The sequence below is a fragment of the Oryctolagus cuniculus genome, chromosome 6, assembly GCF_051225735.1.
Source record: "Oryctolagus cuniculus isolate XC-2025 breed Fujian yellow rabbit chromosome 6, ASM5122573v1, whole genome shotgun sequence".
NCBI lineage: Eukaryota > Metazoa > Chordata > Mammalia > Lagomorpha > Leporidae > Oryctolagus > Oryctolagus cuniculus.
This window is the reverse complement of record NC_142872.1, coordinates 301,263-314,299: the sequence shown is the minus strand read 5'-3', so window position 1 is coordinate 314,299 and position 13,037 is coordinate 301,263. Positions and strand designations below refer to the sequence as shown.

At 62.4% G+C, this 13,037-nt stretch overlaps 1 non-coding gene across 1 annotated transcript; it reads left to right on the top strand.

Annotated features, from left to right (window-relative positions):
• The first annotated feature begins 38 nt into the window (after nt 1–38).
• On the top strand, nt 39–1,222 carry LOC138850035 (uncharacterized). The gene is made up of 3 exons (XR_016234981.1): nt 39–192; nt 450–660; nt 1,006–1,222. It is a non-coding gene; the product is annotated as an uncharacterized LOC138850035 (transcript).
• Nucleotides 1,223–13,037: the final 11,815 nt, after the last annotated feature.

Genomic DNA, 13,037 nt, shown 5'->3' with positions numbered 1-13,037 from the left:
CCTGGTGCTAGCGGCGCACGCGCGCTGGCCCCACAGTCGGGGCCGGGGACTGGGGCTGGCTGCGCCGGGGGTCGACGACGCCCCGCCCGGGATCCAGACGCTTGCCCCCACGCTCGCCGACCACAGGAGCGCGCGCTTGGGCCGGCCGCGGGGCGTGGCTTCCGAGTGCGTCTGCGCCTGCGGGTGTAGCAGGTGTGGAGTGGGGGGCCGCGGCGGATGCGTGGGCGGCAGGGCCGGGGTGCTGCGTTCTCGGCCCGGCCTAGCAGTAGCCGCGAGCCGCGGGAGGGCCGTGTTAAGTACGGGGACGTGGGGTTGCTGTCGGCCCGCGGGATCCACGGGGTCCCTGGTACCCCCACCGCCCAAGAGGGCCGCGCGCCTGGGCGCTGCGGAAACGGACGCCGCTGGCAGGGACCAGTAGGTCAGGACTCACGCTGTGTCCCCGCCCCCAGAGCAGGCCCTGGCCGCCCCCGGGGCTGAACTCCGCGAGCGCACCTCAGACAAAGGAGGGACGCAGAGGATAGCCGGCCAGGCCTCTGACGAGGGTCCAGGGCTTCAAGCCGGCGTGCAGACCGAATGGAGGCGCCACTTCCGGGAAGGCCTCCAGGCTGACCAGGAGGGCAGAGAGCCGTCACCACCGCGCTGTGGTCCCGCTGGCGCAAGGTCTGATTCTGGCCACCGCCCCCCGGCGCTGGTGCAGCTGTGAGGGGTTCCGCCCCCCGCGGGGAGGTCCCTCCAGCCAGCCGTCCCCTCCCCCGATGCTGCACGGGGATGGTGAGCAGGGTGGGCCGAGGGGGCTCCTGCCTGGTGGGCAGCTTCCTGTCCTCTTCCTGGCTCCCTGGCCCTTGGCCTCACCGAGCCCTAGTGGCAAGGACTTCCCAAGCTGTCCCCTGGTTGAACCTTCTGAGGCTGCCATGTCGCAGGCAGCAGTGTCCAGCTGTCTCTCCTGGACAAATGTCGCCTTCCTCAGGCCGTGGTGAGATTGTCCCTGTTACCTTAAACACACAGCAGATGCTCACGTGAAGTCCAGGGAGGGCCATGGAGGCCCCAGACACCAAATGACCTGGGCACAGCCGGGAGGTCACCACTTGACACGCCAGCGTCGGGCCAGCTCCCTGCCAGTGTGCACCCTGGGAGGCCGCAGTGGCTGGCCTGCTGCTGAGGGCTCCCTCTGTCAGATAAATACGTTTTTATATTTTTAATAAAGATTATTTGAAAGGCAGAATTACAGAGATACCTTCCATCTGCTGGTTTGCTCCCCAGATGGCTGTGACAGCTGAGGCTGGGCCAGGCCGCAGGCCAGAGCCAGGAACTGGTCCCGTCACCTGCTGCGCCCCAGCCACGTTAGTAGGGCACCGGGTCAGAAGCAAGGGAGCTGCCTAACCCTAACCTGCAGCACCACAACACCCAGTAGATGAAACTGTTTTAAAAGTGCAGGGGCCACGGAGAGGACAGCAGGGTGGCCCCAGGCTCCCTGAGAGGAACCAGAGCCCGCTTCCCCCTACTTAAAAAAAATTTGTTAAAAGACTTAGAAAGTGTGGTAGAAATGGTAGGTACCGTGGTGAGCATTAAACATTACATGTATCGCAACATCACACTGTACCTGTAAACAAGTAGAATTGCCCTGTGTCCTAAGTAACGAATGCTTCTTTTAAAAGGGAAAGAGACCGCGGAAGAAAGGAGGGGGGGCGGGGGATAAAGACTTTAGTAAGAGGAAAGAAACCTACAAGGAATGCATGTTAGGTCCTGTGTGGCCTGGACTTGTACCCCTTGTGTGTTCAGTGTAGCTCCCCTCCCCTCGGTCAGGACGAAGCCGCACAGGTGTGAGGGAGACCCAGCTGGGCACATCAGGGGGTGGATACCAGCCAGGCAGTCCTGCAGGCACAAGCCCAGGGGTTCCCCCACACACAACCCCCCACCATTGGAGCCAGCTTTGGCCAGGAGGGGGCAGGTGAGCTGGCTGGAAGGATTTCAGGTGGAGGCCAGGCTGAGCAGGGGCCCCCACAGCGTCAGAGGCTGCCCTCACACTCAGGCGTGGGCCCTCAGGCTCAGATGCTGGCCACAGCCCTGAGGGCCAGGTCAGAAAGGGGTGGGGAAGGAGACAAGGACTGGGCCGCCACAGGAGGCCTACAGGGCAGCCCAGGCTGGATGCAGGGGCAATGGAGACCCGGTGGAACTTGGTGAGGCAAGCCCTGCAGACGGCCTCTGTGCGGTGTGTGAGTGTGGGGCTGTGAGTAAGGGGCTTAGTACAGGTGTGTGAGCGCGAGTGTGTGTGAGTGTGGGGCTGTGAGGGAGGGTGTGAATGTGGGTGTGTGAGTGAGAGGCTTTGAGTGTGATGCTGGAGTGTGAGTGCAGAGCTGTGAGTGTGGGTGTGAGAGTGCAGGGCTGTGAGTGTGGGCGTGTGAGTGTGGGTGTGTGAGTGGGCGTGTGAGTGTGGGTGTGTGAGTGTGGGCGTGTGAGTGTGGGTGTGTGAGTGTGGGGCTATAAGTGCAGGTGTGTGAGTATAGGGCTGAGTGTGGATGTGTGAGTGTGGGGCTGTGAGTGTGGGTGTGGGAGTGCAGGGCTGTGAGTGCAGGGCTGTGAGTGCGGGGCTGTGAGTGTGGGTGTGTGATGTTGGAGTGTGAGTGCAGAGCTGTGAGTGTGGGTGTGTGAGTGTGGGGCTGTGAGTGTGGATTTGAGTAGAGGGCTGTGTGTGGGTGTGTGAGTACAGGGCTGTGAGTGTGGGGCTGAGTGCAAGGCTATGAGTGCAGGGCTGTGAGTATGGTTGTGTGATGTTGGTGTGAGTGTGGGTGTGAGAGTGCAGGGCTGTGAGTGTGGGTATGTGAGTGTGGGTGTGTGATGTTGGTGTGAGTGTGGGTGTGAGAGTGTGGGTGTATGAGTGTGGGGCTGTGAGTGTGGATGTGAGAGTGGGGGTGTGAGTGCAGGGCTGTGAGTGTGGGTATGTGATGGTGTGTGAGTGTGTGTGAGTGCAGGGCTGTGAGTGTGGGGCTGTGAGTATGGGTGTGTGAGTGCAGAGCTGTGAGTGTGGTGTGATGTTGGTGTGAGTGTGGGTGTGAGAGTGTGGTGCTGTGAGTGTGGTTGTGTGATGTTGGTGTGAGTGTGGGTGTGTGAGTGTGGGTGTGTGATGGTGTGTGAGTGCAGGTGTGTGAGTGTGAGTGCAGGGTTGTGAGTGTGGGCGTGTGATGTTGGTGTAAGTGTGGGTGTGAGAGTGTGGGTGTATGAGTGTGGGGCTGTGAGTGGGTGTGTGAGTGTGGGAGTGCAGGGCTGTGAGTGTGGGTGTGTGATGTTGGTGTGAGTGCAGTTGTGAGAGTGTGGGTGTATGAGTGTGGGCCTGTGAGTGTGGATGTGTGAGTGCAGGTGTGTGAGTGTGGGTGTATGAGTGTGGGCTGTGAGTGTGGTGCTGTGAGTGTGGATGTGAGAGTGTGGGTGTATGAGTGTGGGGCTGTGAGTGTGGGTGTGTGATGTTGGTGTGAGTGTGGGTGTGTGAGTGCAGAGCTGTGAGTGTGGGTGTGTGATATTGGTGTGAGTGTGGGTGTGTGAGTGCAGAGCTGTGAGTGTGGGTGTGTGATATTGGTGTGAGTGTGGGTGTGAGAGTGCAGGGCTGTGAGTGTGGGGCTGTGCATGTGGATGTGTGATGTTGGAGTGTGAGTGTGGGTGTGTGAGTGCAGGGCTGTGAATGTGGTTGTGTGATATTGGTGTGAGTGTGGGTGTGAGTGTGGGGCTGTGAGTGCAGGGCTGTGAGTGTGGGTGTGTGATGTTAGTGTGAGTGTGGGTGTGAGAGTGCAGGGCTGTGAGTGTGGGTGTGTGATGTTGGTGTGAGTGTGGGGCTGTGAGTGTGGGTGTGTGATGTTGGTGTGAGTGTGGGGCTGTGAGTGTGGGTGTGTGATGTTGGTGTGAGTGTGGATGTGAGAGTGTGGGTGTGTGAGTGCAGGGCTGTGAGTGTGGGTGTGAGAGTGCAGGGCTGAGTGTGGGTGTGTGATGGTGTGTGAGTGCAGGTGTGAGAGTGCAGGGCTGTGAGTGTGGGTGTGTGATGTTGGTGTGAGTGTGGGGCTGTGAGTGTGGGGCTGTGAGTGTGGGTGTGTGATGTTGGTGTGAGTGTGGATGTGAGAGTGTGGTGTGTGAGTGCAGAGCTGTGAGTGTGGGTGTGTGATGTGGGTGTGAGTGTGGGTGTGAGAGTGTGGGGCTGTGAGTGTGGGTGTGTGATGGTGTGTGACGGTGTGTGAGTGTGGGGCTGTGAGTGTGGGTGTGAGAGTGTGGGGCTGTGAGTGTGGGTGTGTGAGTGCAGGGCTGTGAGTGTGGGTGTGTGATGTGGGTGTGAGTGTGGGGCTGTGAGTGTGGGTGTGTGATGGTGTGTGAGTGAGTGTGTGAGTATGGGGCTGTGAGTGCGGGTCTGTGAGGCAGCGGCAGCCCCTTGCCCGGGGTCTGTGAGGAAGTGGCTCCTTGCCTGGCTGCAGGTGCTGAGTCCTGGGACGCATGTACGTGTGGGGCATCACACAGCCAGGCCCTGAAAGTCCTTGAGCTTAGTCCACCCGGTCTGGGTGTTGCCCCAGCTTGCCTCTGTCCTGACCCCACCGTGCCTCTTGGGAGACAAGTGCTCCGGTGCTGCACAGGCTGCAGCGTGGCTGAGAGACGCACTCCTGCAGCTGTCGGCCTGCTGTGCTGTCTGTCCACCAGGGTGGGCAGGACACGAGTCCACCTGCGCAGGCTGCAGCGTGGCCCGGAGACGCACTCCTGCAGCTGTCGGCCTGCTGTGCTGTCTGTCCACCTCTCTAGGGTTTGCTGCTCCACTGCTCTGTCTGCAACAGCCGGCTCAGGGCCAAACCTTGCGCAGCAGCAACAAGGCTTCCGCTGAGAGCCGCTATCCAGTGCAGTCCTGGCTTCCTCCCTGCAGCTCAGAGCCGACAAGATGCTGCCCCGTGCAGTAACCCTGAAATCCCTGGAATCTGATGAGCTCACTGGTGCCGGAAGCCTCAGGGAATGGGGAGGGGCTGAAGGTTGAGTTGATCGCCATTGATAATTGGTGTCAGCAGCTGGCCTGGGTCAGGCAGCTGGGTGAGCAGAGGGTCCCCGATCGTCCAGAGCTGACCACGCACAGGTACCTGGAGGCTGAGGAGCTCGGCCCTGCACTGCCCCCACCCCTCGGCCTGGCCTTTGGGCCCCGCCCGTGCCCTCTGGGAAGATCTGTGGACTGGGCAAGTGCTCCCCTGCCCGAGGGCTGCTCCAGGACATGAAAGGAGCCTGGGCAGGAGCCCAGGGAGAGCGCGGGGGCTGCGCCTGGCACAGGGAGGGGGGCGGGCTTGGGGAGCTGAGCTGGACAAGAAGAGAGGACGGCTGCGTAGGCATCTGCTGTTGCTTCTTGTGCAGCAAGACATCAGAGATGCGTTGATGGAGACGGCTGGAGTTGGGGCTTGCTTCTGTCCTGGGAGAGTGGCTGGCCGATGCACAGTTGACACGGTAGTTGACACTGCTTGGGGTGCCTGGGTTTGAGTTCCCACTCTGCTCCTGATTCTATCTTCCTTGTGATGTGCAGTCTAGGAGACAGCAAGTGATGGTGCAAATACTGGGGTCCCTACAACCCACATGGGGTTCCTGGCTCCTGGCTTTCACCTGACCCAGCCCTGGATGTTGCCGGCATCTGGGAAATGAACCAGTGGATGGAAGACCTCTCCATCCCACCCTCCTTCCCTGTCGAACAAAATGTAAAGAGAGAGAGAGTGACTTGGCTGTGCCTCATTAGGGGAGAGGGCAGACAGACGGGGTCTCCCCTGCGTGAATCCCCAGTGGGGCTGAGGTGAGGGCCCAGCAGGAGGCTGGCGAGGGCACTGAGCCAGGGCCACCCTGGGGTGGGTCCCAGCATGTGGGGGAGGGGACTGCGGACCAGAGCACAGCGTGTGGGCCCCAGGCTCTCTGTGCAAGATGCAGCTGTCCTTACCCACAGGTTGGGGGGCCGGTGTCTGCGCCCCTCCCTCAGCCCCTTTCCCCTGGCCAGCCCACAGCAGAGGGGAGGAGGCCACATTCCCCAGCACAGGGCTTCACAGACTCACCCCACACGTGCCTGTCCAGACCCAGAGGGCTCCCCACGTCACATGGGTCACAAGGAAGGACTGTGCCGCGGACACACACGGGACCTTGTGCACACTGGGGGTCCAGAAAGCCCACGGTTGGGTGGGCGCCAAAAAAGCCCTTGGCCCCAGCTTAGTCTGTGCTTTTTCAGTGACTGAGACTGGTGGTCTACACACAGAAGCCTGCCCAGCTCACGGTGGAGCCGAGATGTCCAAGATCATGGTGCCAGCATCCGGTGAGGACTTCCTGCTGCGACTTGCCGGGGCACAGGGGCTCAGGTGCCAAGAGGGAGTGTGTGTGGGGCCAGAGTGCATGTGGGGTCACAGCCTCATGTGGGGACACAGCTGTGTATGGGGACAGAGCACAAGTAGGGGCAGAGCTGCGTGTGGGAACAGAGTGTGGGTGGGGTCACAGCCACATGCGTGGGGTCACAGCCGTGTGTGGGGACAGAGCTGTGTGTGGAGACAGAGTGCATGTGGGGTCACAGCCACATGTGTGGGTCACAGCTGTGTGGGGGGACAGAGTGTGTGTGGGGTCACAGCCACGTGTGGGGACGCAGCACGTGTGGAGATGGAGCCGTGTGTGGGGTTGGAGCCAGGTGCCAGCTTGGGCGTCTCCTCTGGTTACTCAGCCACAGGAGCCATGACCGCATTGCACCCTGACCACCTCCCCATCCCCGCCACACCTGCATGTGAACTCTGGGCTGATGGGTGTGTGGCATTCTGGGGTCAGGGCTGGCCTGAGGTCTCCAGGGAGGTGATGGGGCCTGGGACTCCTCCCGCAGGGCTCTGCAGTACCTCTGCCCACCGGAACCTCATGAGGAGCCCTTCTTTGGAAATGGGGTCTTGGCAGATCGAGCCACTGAGTGACCCTGAGATGGGGCCATCCTGGATTGGGGTGGGCCCTGACACCCTGGACAGTGTCGGAGGAGGTGGCTAGCCAGGGCTCCAGGGGCTGGAGGAGGCAGCGGAGGGGCCCCGGGCCTGGGGAGGAGGCAGCCCTGGTTTCTGTCACTCAGCAGCTTCACGGCCTCAGCAACCCTTGTGACATTCTGTATGGTGCTTTTGTTTTCTTTGGAAGGAGAGAGATGGACAGAGATCTCCTGTTTGTTGGCTTACTCCCCAAACGGACTGGGCCAGGCTGAGCTCAGTTCAGGTCTCTCCCATGTGGGTGACAGGGACCCAAGCGCTGCCTCCCAGGATGTGCATGGCAGGGAGCCCTGGCCTGCGCCAAACCCCGGGAGCAGCAGTCGTCTCTCTGTGACACCTCCACGTGCAGGCTGCTTGCTGCTGTCTTCTCTGGAGATGTGTGTCTTGTGTGTCACTCTGGCTTGAGGCTGGCCCCCCGCACCATAGCCTGCTCTCCAGGCGTCCCCTCTCCAGGAGCACCCCGGCTCCCTTCTAGGGGTCTCCAGCCCCTCCCATGGCTTCTCTCTTCCACTGTGCATGCATATCTGGACCATGTAAAAACAGATTTGTTCACTTACGCGAGACGCAGAGAGACGGAGACAGAGAGCGCTTCCGTCCACTGGCTCATGCCCCGCGTGCCCTGAGCCATCGCTGCTGCCCGCCAGGGTCTGCACTGCACCTCTGAGCTGTGTTTGCAGAGGAGCAAGTGCGAGAGATGCTTCCAGGGCCGGTGACAGGTGAGCAGGGGCCAGAGGGGACCCGGTGTCTCTTTGGTCTGCTGCCAGGGTCTGTGCCAGAGAGCTACGCTCAGCTCCCAGAGCGGCCAGGCGGGGGCGCTCCTGCCCTGGCCACCACTCTGCAATTACAGCACGCCCCTCCGTGTGACCCCACTCTGCCTCACATTCTCCACTTAATTGGGCTCCTCAGAGCAGCCTGCTGAGGTTAATTAAAAAGCTCAGCTGCAAGCATCGCTGTGTCCCCGGCATCTGCCGCTGGCGTGCTGCCCACTCCCGGCATCCGTGTCTAAGGCTGGCCCAGGGGTCTGCGCAGGACCATGCCCCGGGGCTGCCTGCAGCATCCACACTCCAGTGCTCAGCCTCCTCTGTCTCCACAGCAGGCGAACTCCACAGGGTTCCAGAGCCCTGCTGTGGCCCACATGGGCTCCCCCTGCCCTCACCCGTGAGGCTGACCTGTGGTGGAGAGGGGTGTGGTCCGGGCAGGACAGGAGTCTGGCAGGGAGGGGAGGGGGGCCACGCCACTCCCCAGGTGAGAACTGGGGGCCTGGGGGCCTCCTGTCCCCTAGGCTCCACTGTGGTGAGGGAGGCAGGGCGCCAGCCGGGGGTAACGGAGAGGAACACAGCAGGCAGGTGGGCGGCTGAAGGTCCCACCACAGGGCTACACACAGGTCCCACACAGCCAGTGCTTCTGATGCTGGGGGTGGGAAGCGGGTCCTCCCCACAGGTGAGAGTGGGGCCTCCCCGGGCAGGACCCGCCAGGCTCTCCAGGGTTCAGGGGTGTCCTTGGTGTCCCCCAAGCAAGGGCCTGGCCATGGACATAGGAAGCTGTCACTCCCTCCTCTCTGCTCCTGACCTTGCCAGCACGGAGGAAGCTCACGGAACCCACACAAGGCTCGCGCCCAGCACAGAGGGATGGGGAGGAACTAGGCTCCCACCTCCACCCTGAACCCAGGGAAGAGGCTGGAGGACAGGGCCACGACCAGGGCTTCCACATTTGCAGCGCCCGCTGCACCTCTGAGGTCCGTGGTCAATGGCAGTTGCCAAGGTAGTTCTCGGATGGCCCAACAGGTGCCCAGCCCTCTGCAGGTGGGCATCGTGGACTCAAGGGGCCTCAGGCCATAGCAAGGTCACTGACCTGGGCACCACAGAGGATGTCCAGGCAGCACCGCACTGAGCCGTCCGAGGAGACGCCTGCCCCTTCCTGGGACAGAAGAGACCCAGTGCGCCGGCGCTGTGGCTCACTAGGCTAATCCTCCACCTTGCGGCACCGGCACACCAGGTTCTAGTCACGATCGGGGCGCCGGATTCTGTCCCGGTTGCCCCTCTTCCAGGCCAGCTCTCTGCTGTGGCCCGGGAGTACAGTGGAGGATGGCCCAAGTGCTTGGGCCCTGCACCCCATGGGAGACCAGGATAAGTACCTGGCTCCTGCCTTCAGATCAGCACGGTGCACCGGCCGCAGAGCGCTGGCCGCGGTGGCCATTGGAGGGTGAACCAATGGCAAAGGAAGACCTTTCTCTCTGTCTCTCTCTCTCACTGTCCACTCTGCCTGTCAAAAAAAAAAAAAAAAAAAAAAAGAAGAGACCCAGTGCACGGCCCTCAGTGATCTGCCTGTGGCCCAGGTCGTTGGGGGAGACAGCCACACCTGACCACCACGGCCTGACCCGTTACCCATTCCTCATGGCCTGGGACTCAGCATGGCTCCTGAATGCGTGTGCCCATGGACCACACTGCAGGTCTTCCAAGTCCTCTATCACAGGAGTCCCCCTGTGGGCGGGGGATGCTGATGGAGCTCACACAGACCGGCCTGCCAGAGAAGGCTGGAGGGCTGTGCACCAGGGCCCCCACTGCAGAGCCGCACGCAGGCCGATGCAGCTGGTGCCGTCTTCCAGAGCCCCTGGGGGAAGAGCAGTGGGTTGTGGAGCGTGGTCCACGGAGCAGGGGTTTGTCCTGGGGCCAGTGGGAGCCCCTGGAGGTTATTATAGAACAGAGTCTGACAGCCAGGAAGGCAGTTACAGCCGTCAGGGACGCCTGGGCCCTGTTTCTTGCTCCACAGATCAGGGGCCTCCTTGCGGCTACAGCTGGACCTGGAGGTGGGGGTGCGGGCCCAGGGCTGTGCCAGCGAAGGCCCCAGCCCAGCTGTGGACAGCGAGAGGGACACACGTGGCATCTCTCTGGGCTGCAGGCTTCCTGGTGGTGCCAGGGAAGGAGGGGCACAGGCTGAGCCCCTGGGCCCTGGGCTGGCTGGGCACGGGGCGGTGAATTTTGGCATCAGAGGGGGCCCCGGCGCACGAGCAAGGGCTGGCTGAGCAGGGGCCTCTCCACAGCGAGGGGCAGGCAGCCGGGCAAGGCCCTTCTCCCAGCCCTGCCTGTCCGTGCCTAGAGTTGCACTGGGCACCTCCCGTGTGGAGGCCCAGGCCTCCCGCATTCCCGTCTTAGCTCCGCAGATGGCCTCCTGGGCCAGCCGTTTGTGCACAGCGTCCTGACTCCTCACACCTGCCCCAGGCCCGAGACCCCCAGGGGTGCAAAAGGGCCCGGGCCAGCCTTCGGAGGTGTTGCCCCATGCAGAAGGCTCACCCTTTCCTAAAAGGCCTCCTGGATCAGCCACAACTCCAGCCCGCCTCTTCAGCCCCAAGGGGCAGGCTCCATAGGCCACAGGTGGGAGGGCTGCCCAGCCGCCGCCACCCCTGCCCCCTGCCCCCTGCCCCCCACCCTGCCTGTGTCTGGGTGGACAAGTCCTCCTCACCCTCACACCATAAACACCAATTTGCAGGGCCCCGTGAGCCAAATGACTGTTTACCCTGTGCTGCAGAGGCTCAAATGAAAAAAAGGAAAGAGGGAAAAAGGCAAGAGCAAGGAGGCAGCTTGGAGCTAAACAGCAATTAGCACCTCTGACAGCTCCCCAGCCTGGGGGGCAGCAGCTCCAGGCTCCGAGGGGCCACAGAAACAGCTCATGCCTTGCCCCTGCCCAGCCTGGGAGGCCAAGGGCTGTGGGAGAGGATGTGGATGGTGCTGCCCTGGCTCAGACCTCGGTGTGTCCTGTGTCTCTGCCCCTCCCGGGATGCAGCAGAGTCCATCGGGCAGGCCAGAGGCCCAGTACCCAGGAGAGGGCCTGGGGGCCCGTGTTCTTGGATGGCCAGGGGGCAGCTGGAGAGAAGGAAGGCCCATCGCAGGCCACCAGCCAGACCCAAGGACAGGCTGCGGGGTTGGGTGGGGGTGTTCACCTCCACCCCAGGGCAAGGGCCAGTGTCCCCTCCTCAGTGGAGGGCTTGGGGCAGAGGTCAGAGAGTGGACTTGGGCAGTTCCATCTCATGACTTCTCAGTTCTAGGCTTTGGCTTGGAGTGGACTGTCCACGGGCCTGGTACTGCCCGCCATGACGACAGCCGGCTCGGGGCAGGCCTGCAGCAAGGTTATGACTCATCCCTGGCACTGTGGTGTCGGCACGGGAGATGGCCAGAGTGGCTGATGAACGCACCTGGGAGCTGGCACAGGCTCAGACTCTGGAGTGAAGTGATGAGGCCACCTCCTCAGTGGGCTCCTGCCAGGCCTTAGCCAGAGGGCAACCTCTCTGAACTGCTGACACGCCCAGGACAGGAAACAGCCCAGGTCTCTCCCTCCTCCTGCCACACTGGCCCCTCCCCACTACCACCCCTCCAGGATGAGCTTCTGGAAGGTCCTTCCCCAGGAGGGCCCAGTAGCTGGGGCAGGGCAGGGCAGGGGTGGGGCAGTTCCTTCCTGGGGGCTTTGGAAGTTTGTGCCCCTCTCGCTCAGACCGCAAGGCCACGGTGCAGGGCTTTGGGGACTGGGTGTGGGTGGCCGCTGGCTCCTGCTGCCCTGAGCCAGGCATGGGCACCTGCTGCCCTGTCCCAGCCTGACGGCTCTGAACTTCCTGGGGAGGCCAGGAGGGCAGCCTCTGGGCTGCTCCCTGGGGGGAGCAAAAAGTGGGAGCCCAGAGGAGGGGGTGACAGAGAGAGGGCGGGCCGGTGGGGGCCGGCCACACCCCCTCCAGAACTTCAAAGCCCCGGAGTGTGAGATCTGCAGAGGCGACCAAAGGGGGCCTTTTATATGGTTATTCCTGTCTTGTCTCAACTACCTGCGAACAGGCCCACAAGCCACTTCCTCCCTGGCAGGGCTGGCAGGGCTGTAGACTCCCTGCGGAGGTGCCTGAGCCTGGCAGGTGAGGGGCCCCAGCCCACTTCCTCCTGCGTAGAAGGGAAACTGAGCCTGGAAAGGGGGCTGGGTTTGCTCCTGGCTTGAAGTGAGCAGCCCCTGGGGCCACTGGCTGGGTTCTGTCCTGCAGCCCAGCGACTGTCCTTCTGAGACATAGCCTGGCCTTCTACTCATGGGCTCTGCTCTCTGTCCATGTCCAGGGGTGTAGTGTGGGGTGGGGATAGTGGACCATAACGCTGGGCCTACACTAGGGTGGGCAGGTTCGGGGTGCAGTGTCCAAAGTCAGACCAGCACCACCCCCTCTGGGCACAGGCCTGGGTGTTGGGGGCTTCCCAGTGCTGCCATTCGCAGGAGTGTGGGGCCTGGGAGCCGAAGGTGGCTTTGCTGTGTCTGGCACATGGGCTCTGCTCCCCTCGAACCCAGCCCTGCTTGCTGGGTTCTGGGGGCACTTGCCCCCTGCAGGCCCCCCTCCCCACCGCCCTCTCTGCCCTTTCACCCACTGTGTCCCTGACGCTGGGCTCCAGCCCAGGCTCTCAGAGGCTGGAGGCTCCACATGCACCCCAGGGACTGACCCCTCCACGTGGTGGGCAGGGTGGGTGCAGGGTCCCCCAACTGCTCCCGCTGGTGACTCAGTCCCCAGGAGGGAGGAAGGCCCAGGTCCTGTGCCCTTCGTCGCTGGCTACCTCTTTGTAGAGCATCTTCCTGCAGCTGGCCCCACCTGGGAATTCCTGTCCCACGAGTACCTGCCAGGAACGGCTGAGCAGGGAATGGAGCCAAGGAGGCCTTGCTGGGTAGAGGGGCAGAGCAGTTTTAGCAGGCGAGAAAGATGCAGGCATCGCAGCCCCAGGCCCAGCCTTCCACCCCATGGCCCTCCAAGGTCCCGGCCGACTTTGTCCTGACTGTCCCCATCTTGTCTCTCCTCGCCCTGCTCTGTCGTCTCATGGCCCTGGGTGGGGTGCCAAGTGTATTTGGAATCACGGGGTGTCGATGCCCCAGGTACCCTAGAGTTGGAGGCTCTTGGGGGCCCCCCAGTGGGTCTCTGGCCCAGGCTGTGGCATAGTGCCGTGAGCAGCAGGTGGTGAGGCACTGGTCCTCCCTTTCCCTGACCCCACGAAAGAGACATAAGAAACCACAAGCTTGTTGGAAACTTTTTTTTTTTTTTTT